General features: G+C 34.3%; 1 long non-coding RNA gene across 1 annotated transcript; it reads right to left on the bottom strand.

Annotated features, from left to right (window-relative positions):
* Positions 1-1825: 1825 nt before the first annotated feature.
* On the bottom strand, positions 1826-4825 carry LOC110896633. Its single transcript, XR_002568041.2, has 3 exons — positions 4533-4825; positions 3263-3351; positions 1826-2038 (listed from the first exon to the last, which is right to left on the bottom strand). It is a non-coding gene; the product is annotated as an uncharacterized LOC110896633 (long non-coding RNA).
* Between the last annotated feature and the right edge of the window lie 8029 nt (positions 4826-12854).

Raw genomic sequence — 12854 nt, 5'->3', positions numbered from 1 at the left:
AACCGAACACTCAGAAATCGGCCCTGATGTATTATAAACCGGATGATTATTGTTCATGTTGGTAGATCTTTAGGGTTCATAAGAATCTGGATAATATGTTTAAGAATATTGTTCATGTTGAATCGGATTAGGGTTCTTATGGGTTAGTCTATAATTGCCTCGTTTGATCGATAATTGATTGGTTTTGAAACTATTAGATGTTAATTGATAGTATGTTAAATTGGAAACTGATAAATTGTTGTAACCGAATTGCTTGATTTTTGGAATGATTGAACTGGTCGCACAAGACCTCTTGATCGTACAAGAGGTCCACTCGCACAAGGCATCTCGGTAGCACAAGATGCCTACTCGCACAAGGCATCTCGGTAGCACAAGATGCCTACTCGCACAACTAGATCAGTCGCACAAGCTGATCTGATCGCACAAGGGGCCCTGATCGCACAAGGGGTCTCCAGTCGCACAAGGATGTTTGTTTGATTATTGTTTGGGCCGTATGATAATTGTTGGGCCAGGTACGACCGCACAACCCAATAGGATCGCACAAGGCCTAAGGTTATTTACTGGGCCGTAGACTTGGGCTGGGTAATAAAGCTGATCGCACAAGTTGTTGTTCGGTTTAATTGTTGGGCTTACTTAATGTTTGGACCGGGCTGTTACGGATCGCACAACATGTTGCGGATCGCACAACATGTTGGGCCGATTACTTTTGGGCCTAGTTTACTCGCACTAGTTGAATGCATTGTTTAACTGTTACGTGTTTACCATGATCTTCGCATGTCCGTACTGTGTTAACTTATGTGAAACCAACGTGCATTACTTAAGTCAAAACCTGACTTGTATGGTAACCCTGTTAGGACGTGATTGATCACTCTTAATTCAAGAACCTTTTGTGTACCTTACCGAGCAAACCAAGGTGAGTTCACTGCATTTCTCAAGCATGCGTCTCGGTGGTTTGGGACAACTAGTAAACATTGGAAGGGAACATTGGGTAAACATTTAAATTGGGCTTTGATTATTGAATCTTGGGGTCTGGACACTTCCAGGTTGTTAAGGGGCACACTCCCCGGATACATATGGGCACACTCCCTAGGGTATCTAGCATGATATGAGCAACATCGTATTGCAACGTTGAATCGCATTAACATACATCTGGTAACAAAACACGTTAACAAAACTTTGAACTCACCAGCGTCGTCTGACACACTTGTCTGCATGCTTGTAGGTCATTAACATTTGGAACATGGACTTGCTATCTGGGAGTGCTGGAGTGGTCATGGATCGAGGCTCTTAGATTAACTTACATTTGATACATTGATTTTAAGTATTATTATGAAACAATTGCTAAACGATTTATTACATGCTTCCGCTACACAACATCTTGAGAATTGATATCATGTTTGACATTTTCTATTGTTAATTAATGGCATGTTTTATTAAGTATTTACCATTGGTTCAATGTGATTGGTGGCTCGTACTCTGATGCGTAACACGCCTCGCGGGGTTTCCGCAGGTGGAATTTTGGGGGTGTTACAATCCTAGTCCACATCCCCGGATCATCCTCCTCAAACACTTAAGCTTACCTTGCATATACAATACAGTTAGCTTCTTTATATGAATACATAAGTACATGCTTACATTCAATTCTACCTTTGGATCTTGATCGAGTCCTGGATTGTACGGTTTTCTTGTCACAAGAGCACACAGATTTGAGTTCAAGTACTTACTTCCTCGTACTTGATTCTCTCAAACCAGGACTCTGATACCAACTTGTAACACCCTAACATGTTTTAACCAAAAGAGACGCAGCGGAAAATACCGACTCAAAAATTCTTTCTTTCTTATCGATATTACATACTTGGGGGTTCATTTCTAAAATGTCAAACACTTTCTTGAAAATATTTACAACCTTCATTCTTAATTAACGCATCAAATGTAATATATAAATACAAGTCATGTGACTACTCTTCCCATACAATCCTTGCTCTTTGACTCGATCTTCAACCTCTTAGACTCCATAATGATGTTAATTCCGTGCAACCTGCAATCACCACATACATGCGCATCATTAATATTTGGTGACGTCATTTATAATCTAAACATACATAAACTAAATGACCATGCCACATTTTTCTTTTCTACTCATGCTTATCCTTTCGATTATCATTCCAAGTACAATCTTGCATCCCAATCATTAAATCTTCATAAGGACAACAATAGTATACCTGCATTTTCATTTCATTCTCAAAGCACTTGATTAGTAACGTTAATACTCAAACGTATTGTAGCCATGCATACATGTATACAAGCTCTATTCTTTCGTGTACAATCAATCCCACTTTGTGCATACACATTTATGTATATTTATACACACACACACACACATACATACATACAAGCTCTTACATACCACTTACATTCCCATATAATTTTACTAACATATCCTAGTCACAAAATTCATATAAATAAGTCTCATACGTACAAACTTACGTGCATGTTCATTTCTATTCATGCTTACCTATGGATTCAGTCACTAACATGTAGGTAGATCTATACACATACATATCTCCAAACTTATTTCTTTCCCACACATACTTTGAGTGAACGTTCTTGCTCATGAGTGAACATTTCAACTGTTGAGTGAACATTCTTACTGATGAGTGAACGTTCCAACTGTTGAGTGAACATTCTTGCTGACGAGTGAACGTTCCAACTGTTGAGTGAACATTCTTGCCGACGAGTGAACGTTCCAACTGTTGAGTGAACATTCTTGCTGACGAGTGAACGTTCCAACTGTTGAGTGAACATTCTTGCTGACGAGCGAACGTTCCAACTGTTGAGTGAACATTCTTGTTCAGTGAACATTTCAACTCTTGAGTGAACATTAGCTGTAGATTACTACAGCTTGCTGTTGTTTCCCCTTGTCTGCTTGTCCGTAAGCTACGGCTGACCTGCCGTAGCTTACGACAGGTTCTTTTACTCTAACCCTTCTTCCTTTTTAATTTTCACAAGACAACCGTTAGATATATGAACTTCCTTCTTCCATATTTTTCATGCTTCCAAGACGTAACATGACCATAATTCTGGCCCCCATATCCTTTTGCTACTTAACCCTAAGATCAAACCATCTAACGCATCACGCTACGTTTCTTTCTACATTTTGACCCGTTCACTTCTACCGCGTAAGTCCAAACATAGATGACCACCAACGACTTACCAACTTAACTTCATTTATATGTAAGAAGTGATTCAGGAAATCACTTACTTTAAGCATCCTTGTCTGTGCTTGCTTCCTCGCCTCCTTTTGACCTGTTAGCCTTCCATGCTTGAGTCCGTGCCAATGTGCTTCCTATCCTTTCATGTCACCACATCTATATTCTTCATTAGCATACAAACCCATACTTATAGTCAATCATCTCCAATTCATACTTTACATTAGACTTTCATTAATCATTTTTAACAACATAAGGTATAGATCAACAATCACATCTTTTCAAGCTCGTATAATTCTACATGCATCATACACAACACATAATGATATAACATGTACCGTATGAGTTCTCGAGTCTTACATTTATGTTTGGAAGCCTACCACACTATTCTCACCTTCGTTGACTCTCCAGAAAGTCAACTATCAAACATACAAGTTTTCATCCTTATAACCATACGTTTACGTTGATAAAGTTAACCATACTAATAACACTACATGCATTTCATACTCATGTTCTAGGACACACATACGGGCATATAATTTCTTACACGCACACATATATGTAATACATATCATTCATACTATCATTTTCATGTGTCTGCAACTAACACTATAACACATATTAGCTAAACCAATATCATTCCAATATTACTCCTTTCTACAAATCTCATATGCTTCACATTTATTGTACGTTTAATCCATAATTTCAATTAAGAAATCAGTCAAACATATGGTGAACATTATACCACTCTAACATAGAGTACAACCTTCTAATGCATACTTTTTACCAAATCATATAATCAACCTAAAATCATACATGTATTCCATCTAAAATACATTTCTCATGTTCCATTACCACTAAATACATGACATTCTCATGTTATACATTTTCATCCTTTACTTGCATTCGATCTCTTCTAGCAATTTCACCTATACATTTCATCGAACACTTGGTGTGCATACCACTATTCAAGCATAATGTACAAGTCTATCATGCTTCACTTCCTACTTCATGATTTCATTCATCAACACCACTAAACATCAAGTAAACTCATATCATGTTCAATTTATCTAACAAGAATTCATCATATACCACATTATACATCAAAATTACACAAGAATTGAACATAGATAATTCATTCATATCACCATCCTTACCACTACAAGTGGGTTTTATAACAAAACATCAAATTACTTAAATTCTTGCATAACCCATGCCCTATATGGTCATTCTAACATATATTCATGCTTAATTTCATACAAATTCATGGATTGATCATAACCCACTTCATGCAAAACCACCAAATTGAATTCTACAACTTACCACATGTCTATTAAAGCTAGATGGTGAAGGATCTTCATTCATGCATTGATTTTAGCTTCAAATCCTTCTTCAATTGCCTTGATTTAGAGAGTTGTGGGGAAAACTTCTTTTTCTTCTTTCTGTGCATATGTATATGTCGACATATACATATTCCCCACTTAAAACCTGAATTTTTATAAAGTTTGTCCCAAATGCCACTTTTAGTCCCTCTAACTAGGTTTTTGGTTATTTGAACCCAATACTCCAATTTTCAACCATCCAACCTTTATGTTAATAACTAAGTTACATAACTTAGTTATTTTATCTCGTATAGTAAAGTAAGAAAATTTTTTTTATTAATTTCAATTTCGGTTTGTGGGTCGTTACAGCAGGTCGCCTTTTTATTTCAGTAGATAGAAGTCTCAAAACCCCTAAAATTCCCACCTGGAGCAACAAAAGCCTAACGATAGAACCAGCCAAAAACCCATAAATATTTACATGATAAAGTTATACTATTAGCAATGAACTGGCCAAAATAGCAAAACTCCAAAAAAGGTAAGAAAAACACATGAAGTTTAGGAGTATGAACATACCTGCAAGTCGCCACTTTTAGATCTTTGATTCCTTTCTTCTACATTCACAGTAACTCAAACAATCTTGTTGTACCTTTGCGCCGTTGAGCAAAAAAGCACACACAACTGTTCCAATTTCATACCTGCCACCTTCGATCCAATAACACTTTGAGATTGTCTTCCCTCAATTCTCAATTTCTCATTCATAATATCACCAATACCATACTCAACTTCCATCCACCTGGGCCATGGCTGACTCACTTTCTTTTCATCTCCATGGCGTCTCTGAAATAGCCGGCGACCACCGCTCTCCGCTCTAAAAACATGTCAACCCCAAACCCGTTACAAAATTGGTAGCGTGCATCGAGCCTACTGGAAATCCAAATGAAGTCAACACACACATTTAGCTAGTTTATTTATTTAAATTGCCTATCAAATTAATCACAACTATAAATTATAATAAAGTGCCATAGTCAGACAATTACTTGCAATATGATGATCCAATCATAAGCTTATATGTAATAGCACTCATGTCATCAATATGCTTCAAAAATCTAAATAAAGATATACTTTAATAAACCAAATACAATTCTTCCTTTAATAATTGAATATGAAGTAGTTTTTTTTTTTTTCACTAACCTGTGAATATATGCATTGAACTTGCTGGTAAAATTTGGGGTCATAAGGATGGGTTTGTTTGACTCGCTTGTTGCTGATGGTAGTTAGTGCCAGATATGTTTCATATACATACTCATATGGTGTACACCTTAGAACCCAACGTGGCACAGCTACTTGTTTAATAAATAAATGCTCTAAGTTGCAAAAACAACTGACCAACAACACTTCCAGTAGGGTTGATGCACATTACTTGAAAAATACCACATGTTCAATTTTACTAATAGACTGATAACAGATTACCTGTATGAATTGAACTTTAACAGATGTCTACTCCATTCGACTCATCACATGTTATACTTTACTCGCCGGAACCCTAATCGCCGCCTTCAGAAAACCTCCACATTTCGTCGGAACCCTAATCCTCTGAATTGTTACCGTCACCACCGTGTGCACATCAACATCGCTTCCAAGGGTTTCAGTCCTACTTGTAATCACCACCAGAACCACACCATCGCACCTGAACCTCCAAACTGTCACCATGTCTTGGAAATCGGACTTCTGATCTGTGTGGCGCAGGGGCGGATCTATTTAGTTACGAGGTGTAGCCCGGGATACCCCTCAACTTTCTTGGCGAAGTGTAATATTTTTGTTACAATCTTCATTTTATATTCAGGGATACCCCTAAGCAAATGTTAGGATACCCCTGAATTAGATGAAGATAAGAAATGGAAATTTATGGTTGACGGAAACAAAATTTCCCGGTGGAAACTTGCAGCGGTAGACACAACTTCTTAAAGAAGAAGATGAAAGTTCTTAAAGAAGAAGATGAAAATTATATTTATTATATAATATATAAAATAAGCATTGGGATAATGAATGGGGTTATTAATGAAAAGAAATCTGTCAAAAGTCAAGTAAAGTCAGAAAATTACAATTATTCAAATTTCAATTAAGATTCTTTTTAAAGGTAAATTTCACTAAATATTTAATAGTTATTCAAACTTCAATTAATATTTAACGATTTAGTTTTTTTAACTTATTGTACACATTACTTGTTTGTTTTATTTTTTTTACTTTGCTTATATATATTTTTTTACATGTACTAAAGGTTCCTTAAAAATGATACGTGCCTACAAGGTTCACAACTGAAAAGATTAAAAAAGAAAATGATATAGGAAGAAAAGGTTAAAATGAAAATAATACATGAAGAAATATTGAAATATTTCTTTCTAAATATATATGATTTAATAAAAGGACTAAATGTAAAGAAATACTATATAAACATTCACACTAAACGTATCTAAAATACAGAATTTCAGTTATATTTGTTTATTCAACTCGTGTCCCATGTGATACAAGTGTTTGTAACCTAATAATTCTATATATATATATAAGGGAAGGCTAGACAGAAAACCCTTAAGTTTTTAGAAAACTCTGGAAACTCAAATCTCCCCCCATTTTTACCCAACCTCCCGACATTTTTTTTTTAAAAAAATAACACATGTAATATACATGTTTTAATGTGTTTTGGGCCAAAAAAAAAAAAAACAAAAAAGCGCCGAAGGGATGTTTTTAAAAAAAATAAACAAATTTCAGCAATGTCCGGTTGCCTAACATGTGTTAGGCACAAAAGACAGAAACTTGCTGATTTTTTTTTAAAATCATTCCTTCGGCGCTTTTTTGATTTTTGTGGCCCAAAACTCTTAAAAACATGTGTATTACATGTGTTATTTTTTTCAAAAAAAAAATATCGGGAGGTTGGGTTTTCTAGGGTTTTCTATATATATAGGATTTTCTATATAGCCCTCCCCTATATATATATATATATATATATATATATATATATATATATATATATATATATATATATATATATATATATATATATATATATATATATATATATATATATATATATATAGGGTAGGGTTCAAGAGTGAACAATGATTTATTTGTGAACAAAATGAACTTATCCTGACCATTGATTTTGTAGATCTAGATTTTTTCTTTAATGGCAAGATTGTAATTATCTTTTGTAACTTACATGTAATTTAATAGACACAAGGGTATAATTGTATATTTCTATCTTCATTTAATTAATTAATTTTTTCTCTCTCCTGATTTCTCTTTCCAATTAAAAGAATATTTAATTAAATTTTCTATATTTTTTTCCTCTCACATATTACCTAACTTATTATTTCGTAATTTAAAAAAATACAAACATTATCAAATATTGTTCCATCTAGAACATAATTAAAAATATTTAATTACATTCTCTATACATATATGTATTAGATCAATGTTTGATGAAAAGATGTATAGTGAAAACAATATATAGTAATACACAAGTGTATAAGTCTGGTATATATCGACATGTATACACTATGTACTTGAATAATACACCGGTGTATACGTCTGGTATATACCGACTCGTATACACATATGTACTTAATACACAAGTGTATAAATCTGGTTTATACCGACCCGTGGAAACAAGATGTAATAACACACAAGTGTATAAGTCTTGTATATACTAACCTCTATACACATATGTTAAAAATCATAATTTAATTAGGTTTAATATTTAATTTTAAAAGGAACATAACAGTTTATTTAAAAAAGCATTAGCCCTTCAATCTCTTATGATTAAAATAATAGAGAAATAATTAAAAATGAGAGAGAGAGAGAGAGAGTTAAGAGAGGAGAAAATTAAGGGATTTTAATTAAAAGTATTTGGCTAATGTCAATCTTACCCTTTTAATCTAAAAAAATGATCAAGGGCCAAGATTAGTTCACTTAGTTCACTCTTAAGAAGTTGTTCACTCATGATCCTAATCCTATATATATATATATATATATATATATATATATATATATATATATATATATATATATATATATATATATATATATATATACTAGCCGCACAGGGCCCATAAGGGCTCTCAAATTCTCAGGGATGACCATATGTAAAAGAAGGGCCCATTTTTACTAGCTACACAGGGAAGGGGGGCTCGATTTCTTAGGAACGGGTCTATGTAAAAAAAATTTGGGATACCCCTGAATTTTTCTTCTAGTTCCGCCACTGGTGTGGCGTGATGGTGCACGCACCGTTGGAGGAACGACTGGCCGACCGGACACTCCCCTGATCCTTCTATCTCTAGGTTTTGGGTGGGTTTTTGGAAGAACGTGGCCACCGTCTTGACCCTTTCCTTCTCTGTTTCGACTTCGAGCCACCACCTCATCACCGCTCTCACCCTAGCCGGACACCGGCTGTTCTCCGGAGAGCTGCCGTTTCGTGAACAGTCGCTCTTTCTTCCACATCTCCCTCTCTTTTTCTCTGGTTTCTCACTTTCTCTCTCTCTTAGTCTCTATTTCAGGCTCCCTCTCTATCTGTCGTTTTGATTTTATCTCCTCTCACTCTATTAAAGATGACACATGACTGCTTTAACTATTCATTAGGTTTGTCACGTGGCTCAGAGTACTATTCACAACTTTGTGTTTTTAATATATAGGAGAATTGATGGGCCACGTCATACTTCAACTCCAGCCCGACAAAACCCATGATCTAACTGAAGCCCACGTAGCATTTAAATAATCCACATTGGTTTAGTTTAGTTTCATGGCCCATTTTTTCGTTATTTGTATTTAAACTAGTATTAAGCCCCCTGCGTTACAGTGGGGACGTAAAACCGTGAAAAATAGGATCAATGCGACAACACCGTCAACGACCACGAACACTGAAGTTTCGACATGTTAATGCAGAAAAATTAGACCGAAATGTAAAACATAGAAAATGATAACCAAGTCGATTTAGGACCCGCGCGTTGCGATGAACTTATCAAACGGGAAAAAATGACGACATAAAAACGTTTAATCATACACACACGTTGTGTCATGTTAACTCGCAAAATTAAGAACGAAGCGTAAAACAAAACGTAAAAACATTGAACCACACACGAACGTTGTATTGTGTTAACTCGCAAACTTTAGAACAAAACGTAAAACGAAAATTTTGCAAAATATGAAAAGTATTAGGTACTAAAGTTGAAACTAAAAAAGTTTTGATGTTCAATTAGCAAATATAGAAACCTTTTGGGTTGAAAGTGTAATATCAATTATTTTATTTTTTTGAAAACCACCCTAAACATAGAATACAACTTCTTTATGCACCAAAATGTTGCTAATTTATAATAGGTAGTAAATAATAATAATAATAATAATAATAATAATAATAATAATAATAATAATAATAATAATAATAATAATAATAATAATAATAATAATAATAATAATAATAATCACGCACATGGGAGGATTATCATCATTCAAACTCAAATCTTATTCCACTGATACTCCATCTTGATTTTGTTGTCCTAACATTATGTCATTTTCAGTAGGATTTTGTCTACAAATTAACTGTGTTCTTGAAAGGAACCCCATACCTCACAAAGACATGACATAATCATAATAGAATGCATAATTCACATTCTAACTTAGATCGAAGGTTTCGGTTAATTTGTTCCATTTGGTGTCATAACCATTACCATCTTGTAAACTTTAATTCAAATATATCTAACAATTAGAGAGCAATTCAATTTTTATACAAGATACAAACATTTTTTAACAATAAAATAACCTATTCCTATACATTGCAGTATTTAAACCCTCCACCTCTAGAATAGAAGGGACTAGAAAGACACATTACCACTACATGATGTCTCTTGAGGACCATACAAAATACAAACTGATTTTCAAAAATGCATCCCTTTGCGGTTGCCTTGGTGTTCAAATACTAACATACCTACTGATTTCCCGAAACAACGTTTTTCCTTAACTTTCAATTCATCAACACTATTAGCCCTAAACATAACAAAGGTTGGATTGTGAAATTATGAGGTCTTGTAAACAAGGTGTTGAAATGCTATTTGAAGTTAAGAGGACTACAAGTACATATATTCCAATATTAATACGTCAAACCCATATGATTGGTGCATACAACATTAAATAACACATATCAACTTTGAGGTAAGGGGTTCCTTTCCAAGGGCACCCCTAAAATCCCATAGAAAATGATGTCAACTTGTATACCATGCATTTACATTGCATATATAAACAATCTATAATTTTATATACTATAACAATATTACTTTCTATAGTAAGTGGGTGGTAGGATTGTTCTTTAGGTTGGTGGATGATGCTCTTGTATGTATTGTATCCTCTCCAATTCAGGATACTAAATTCAGCCCAATCATGTAAATTTGGATTATATTTTGTTGCTAAGATATTAAATTGTTATATTAAAGAATAAAACGAAATAAAGGGTCTAGCAGTTTAAAAGTCAATGAATCATATTACCTCTTTACCAATTGTTTTATAAAAAAAAGTTGCATTATTGTTTATTTAGTAATGATTTCTTTTAAATCTTATAACTCTCTCTAAACTTTCTTGTTTCCATAGGAAGTACCAATGCATTAAAGATTCAATGTTTGTACGATACAATGTAGGCAATCGTGTTTATTATTCAGTTCCATAATGTATAACAAAAGGCTAAATATTGCATACATTGCTAGCTAGTGTGTGCCTAATAGACCGATAAGATATTCTTTGATGTACGGGCGTGTGTCATTTAGCATATCCTGGAAACAAACGACTTAAGTTCAGTAGCTAGGCAATCGTGTTTATTATTCAGTTCCATAATGTATAACAAAAGGCTAAATATTGCATACATTGCTAGCTAGTGTGTGCCTAATAGACCGATAAGATATTCTTTGATGTACGGGCGTGTGTCATTTAGCATATCCTGGAAACAAACGACTTAAGTTCAGTAGCTAGAACATTTCATATGTCACTCAATATTATCCTATATATACACAATCCTTGTTAGTAGCGGATCCAGTGGGTTCCTGGGTTCCCAGGAACCCCCTTGGTTTGGAAAAAAAATGGAAAAAGTTAGCGGAAACCTTGAATGATTTTGAAAAAATCAGTGAGAATATACCAAAAACAACCCCTTGGAAAATATTCCTAGATCCGTCACTGATCCTTGTGAACCTCCCATCCTGATGAGATATACTATGTAGACATATTCGTGTTCTTCATGAATCCTCTTGTTCTTAATTAATATGCATACATCTCAACTAAAGGGTTTCTTCCATCACTTGGTTAATAGATTAATTTTCGACTTCAGTGTTTATCATCCCCTTCTAAGGGTTATCCATAGTGTGTAGTGTACTAACATATATTGTGTAACATCTAGATAATTGTAATAGTCCACTGGGCAAAACCTAACTAATCATACATATAATACTCTTGATCAAAGAGATTATATAATCAAAATGCGTATATTTAGTTTACAAGTTAATAAACTTCTTAACAATACGTAAGTTACATGAATCGTCTATGGATTACCGATTATCCCAAACAACGCTACTATCTCTATATTATAGAAGACTCGAGAATTCGGGTCCTGCAACTAAATCTCGTGTCATTTTTATTTTCTTCGTTGCATTATTTTTTATTCGTCTTAATATCCACATAGCACTTGAAATGAAAATAGTTTTTGAAAACCCGAATTGGGCATTATCATAGGGCCCATCAAATTGAAAAAGCCTGGTAATCAACCTTGTGATCCAAGGCTTTGTGATATGAATATCAAGTCACATAGGTGGGGCTTAGATAGATGGGCCAGCAGATGTAAACTTAATCCTACTATTCAAGTGCAAATGGAAAAACAACCCATTAGAAATTTAGATATAGTTTGGTAGTGTTATTAAGGGTCCAGAGGAAGGAACTTATAGACTGGATCCGGTACAATAGGCCCAAGAAATCCAAAACCAAGACGATGAATAAGATGATAAGCCCATTTATAAACTCGCGTCATCATTTAACATATATTTTAGTCTTCTGATTGCGAAAATATGTGTTTTTATGCATTTGATGGTTATATTAGATTTTCTTCAAAATATCCGGGGTGCTTTACACGATGTTGTTGGTGTTTATTTGCAAGAGGGAGGGAGGAGATCGTACCGATAGAAGAAGGAAGGGATAAGCATTTGCTACAGAGTACCGGTATCACATTGATAAATTTGGTACCTACTTTTTCAGAAATTTGGTGTTGTTATTTTTGATACCAGTATTGGTTAGGTACCTATAC

The sequence above is a fragment of the Helianthus annuus genome, chromosome 12 (assembly GCF_002127325.2).
Source record: "Helianthus annuus cultivar XRQ/B chromosome 12, HanXRQr2.0-SUNRISE, whole genome shotgun sequence".
Taxonomy (NCBI): Eukaryota; Viridiplantae; Streptophyta; class Magnoliopsida; order Asterales; family Asteraceae; genus Helianthus; species Helianthus annuus.
The sequence above is the reverse complement of the archived record's forward strand: the minus strand, read 5'-3'. Positions and strand labels throughout refer to the sequence as shown.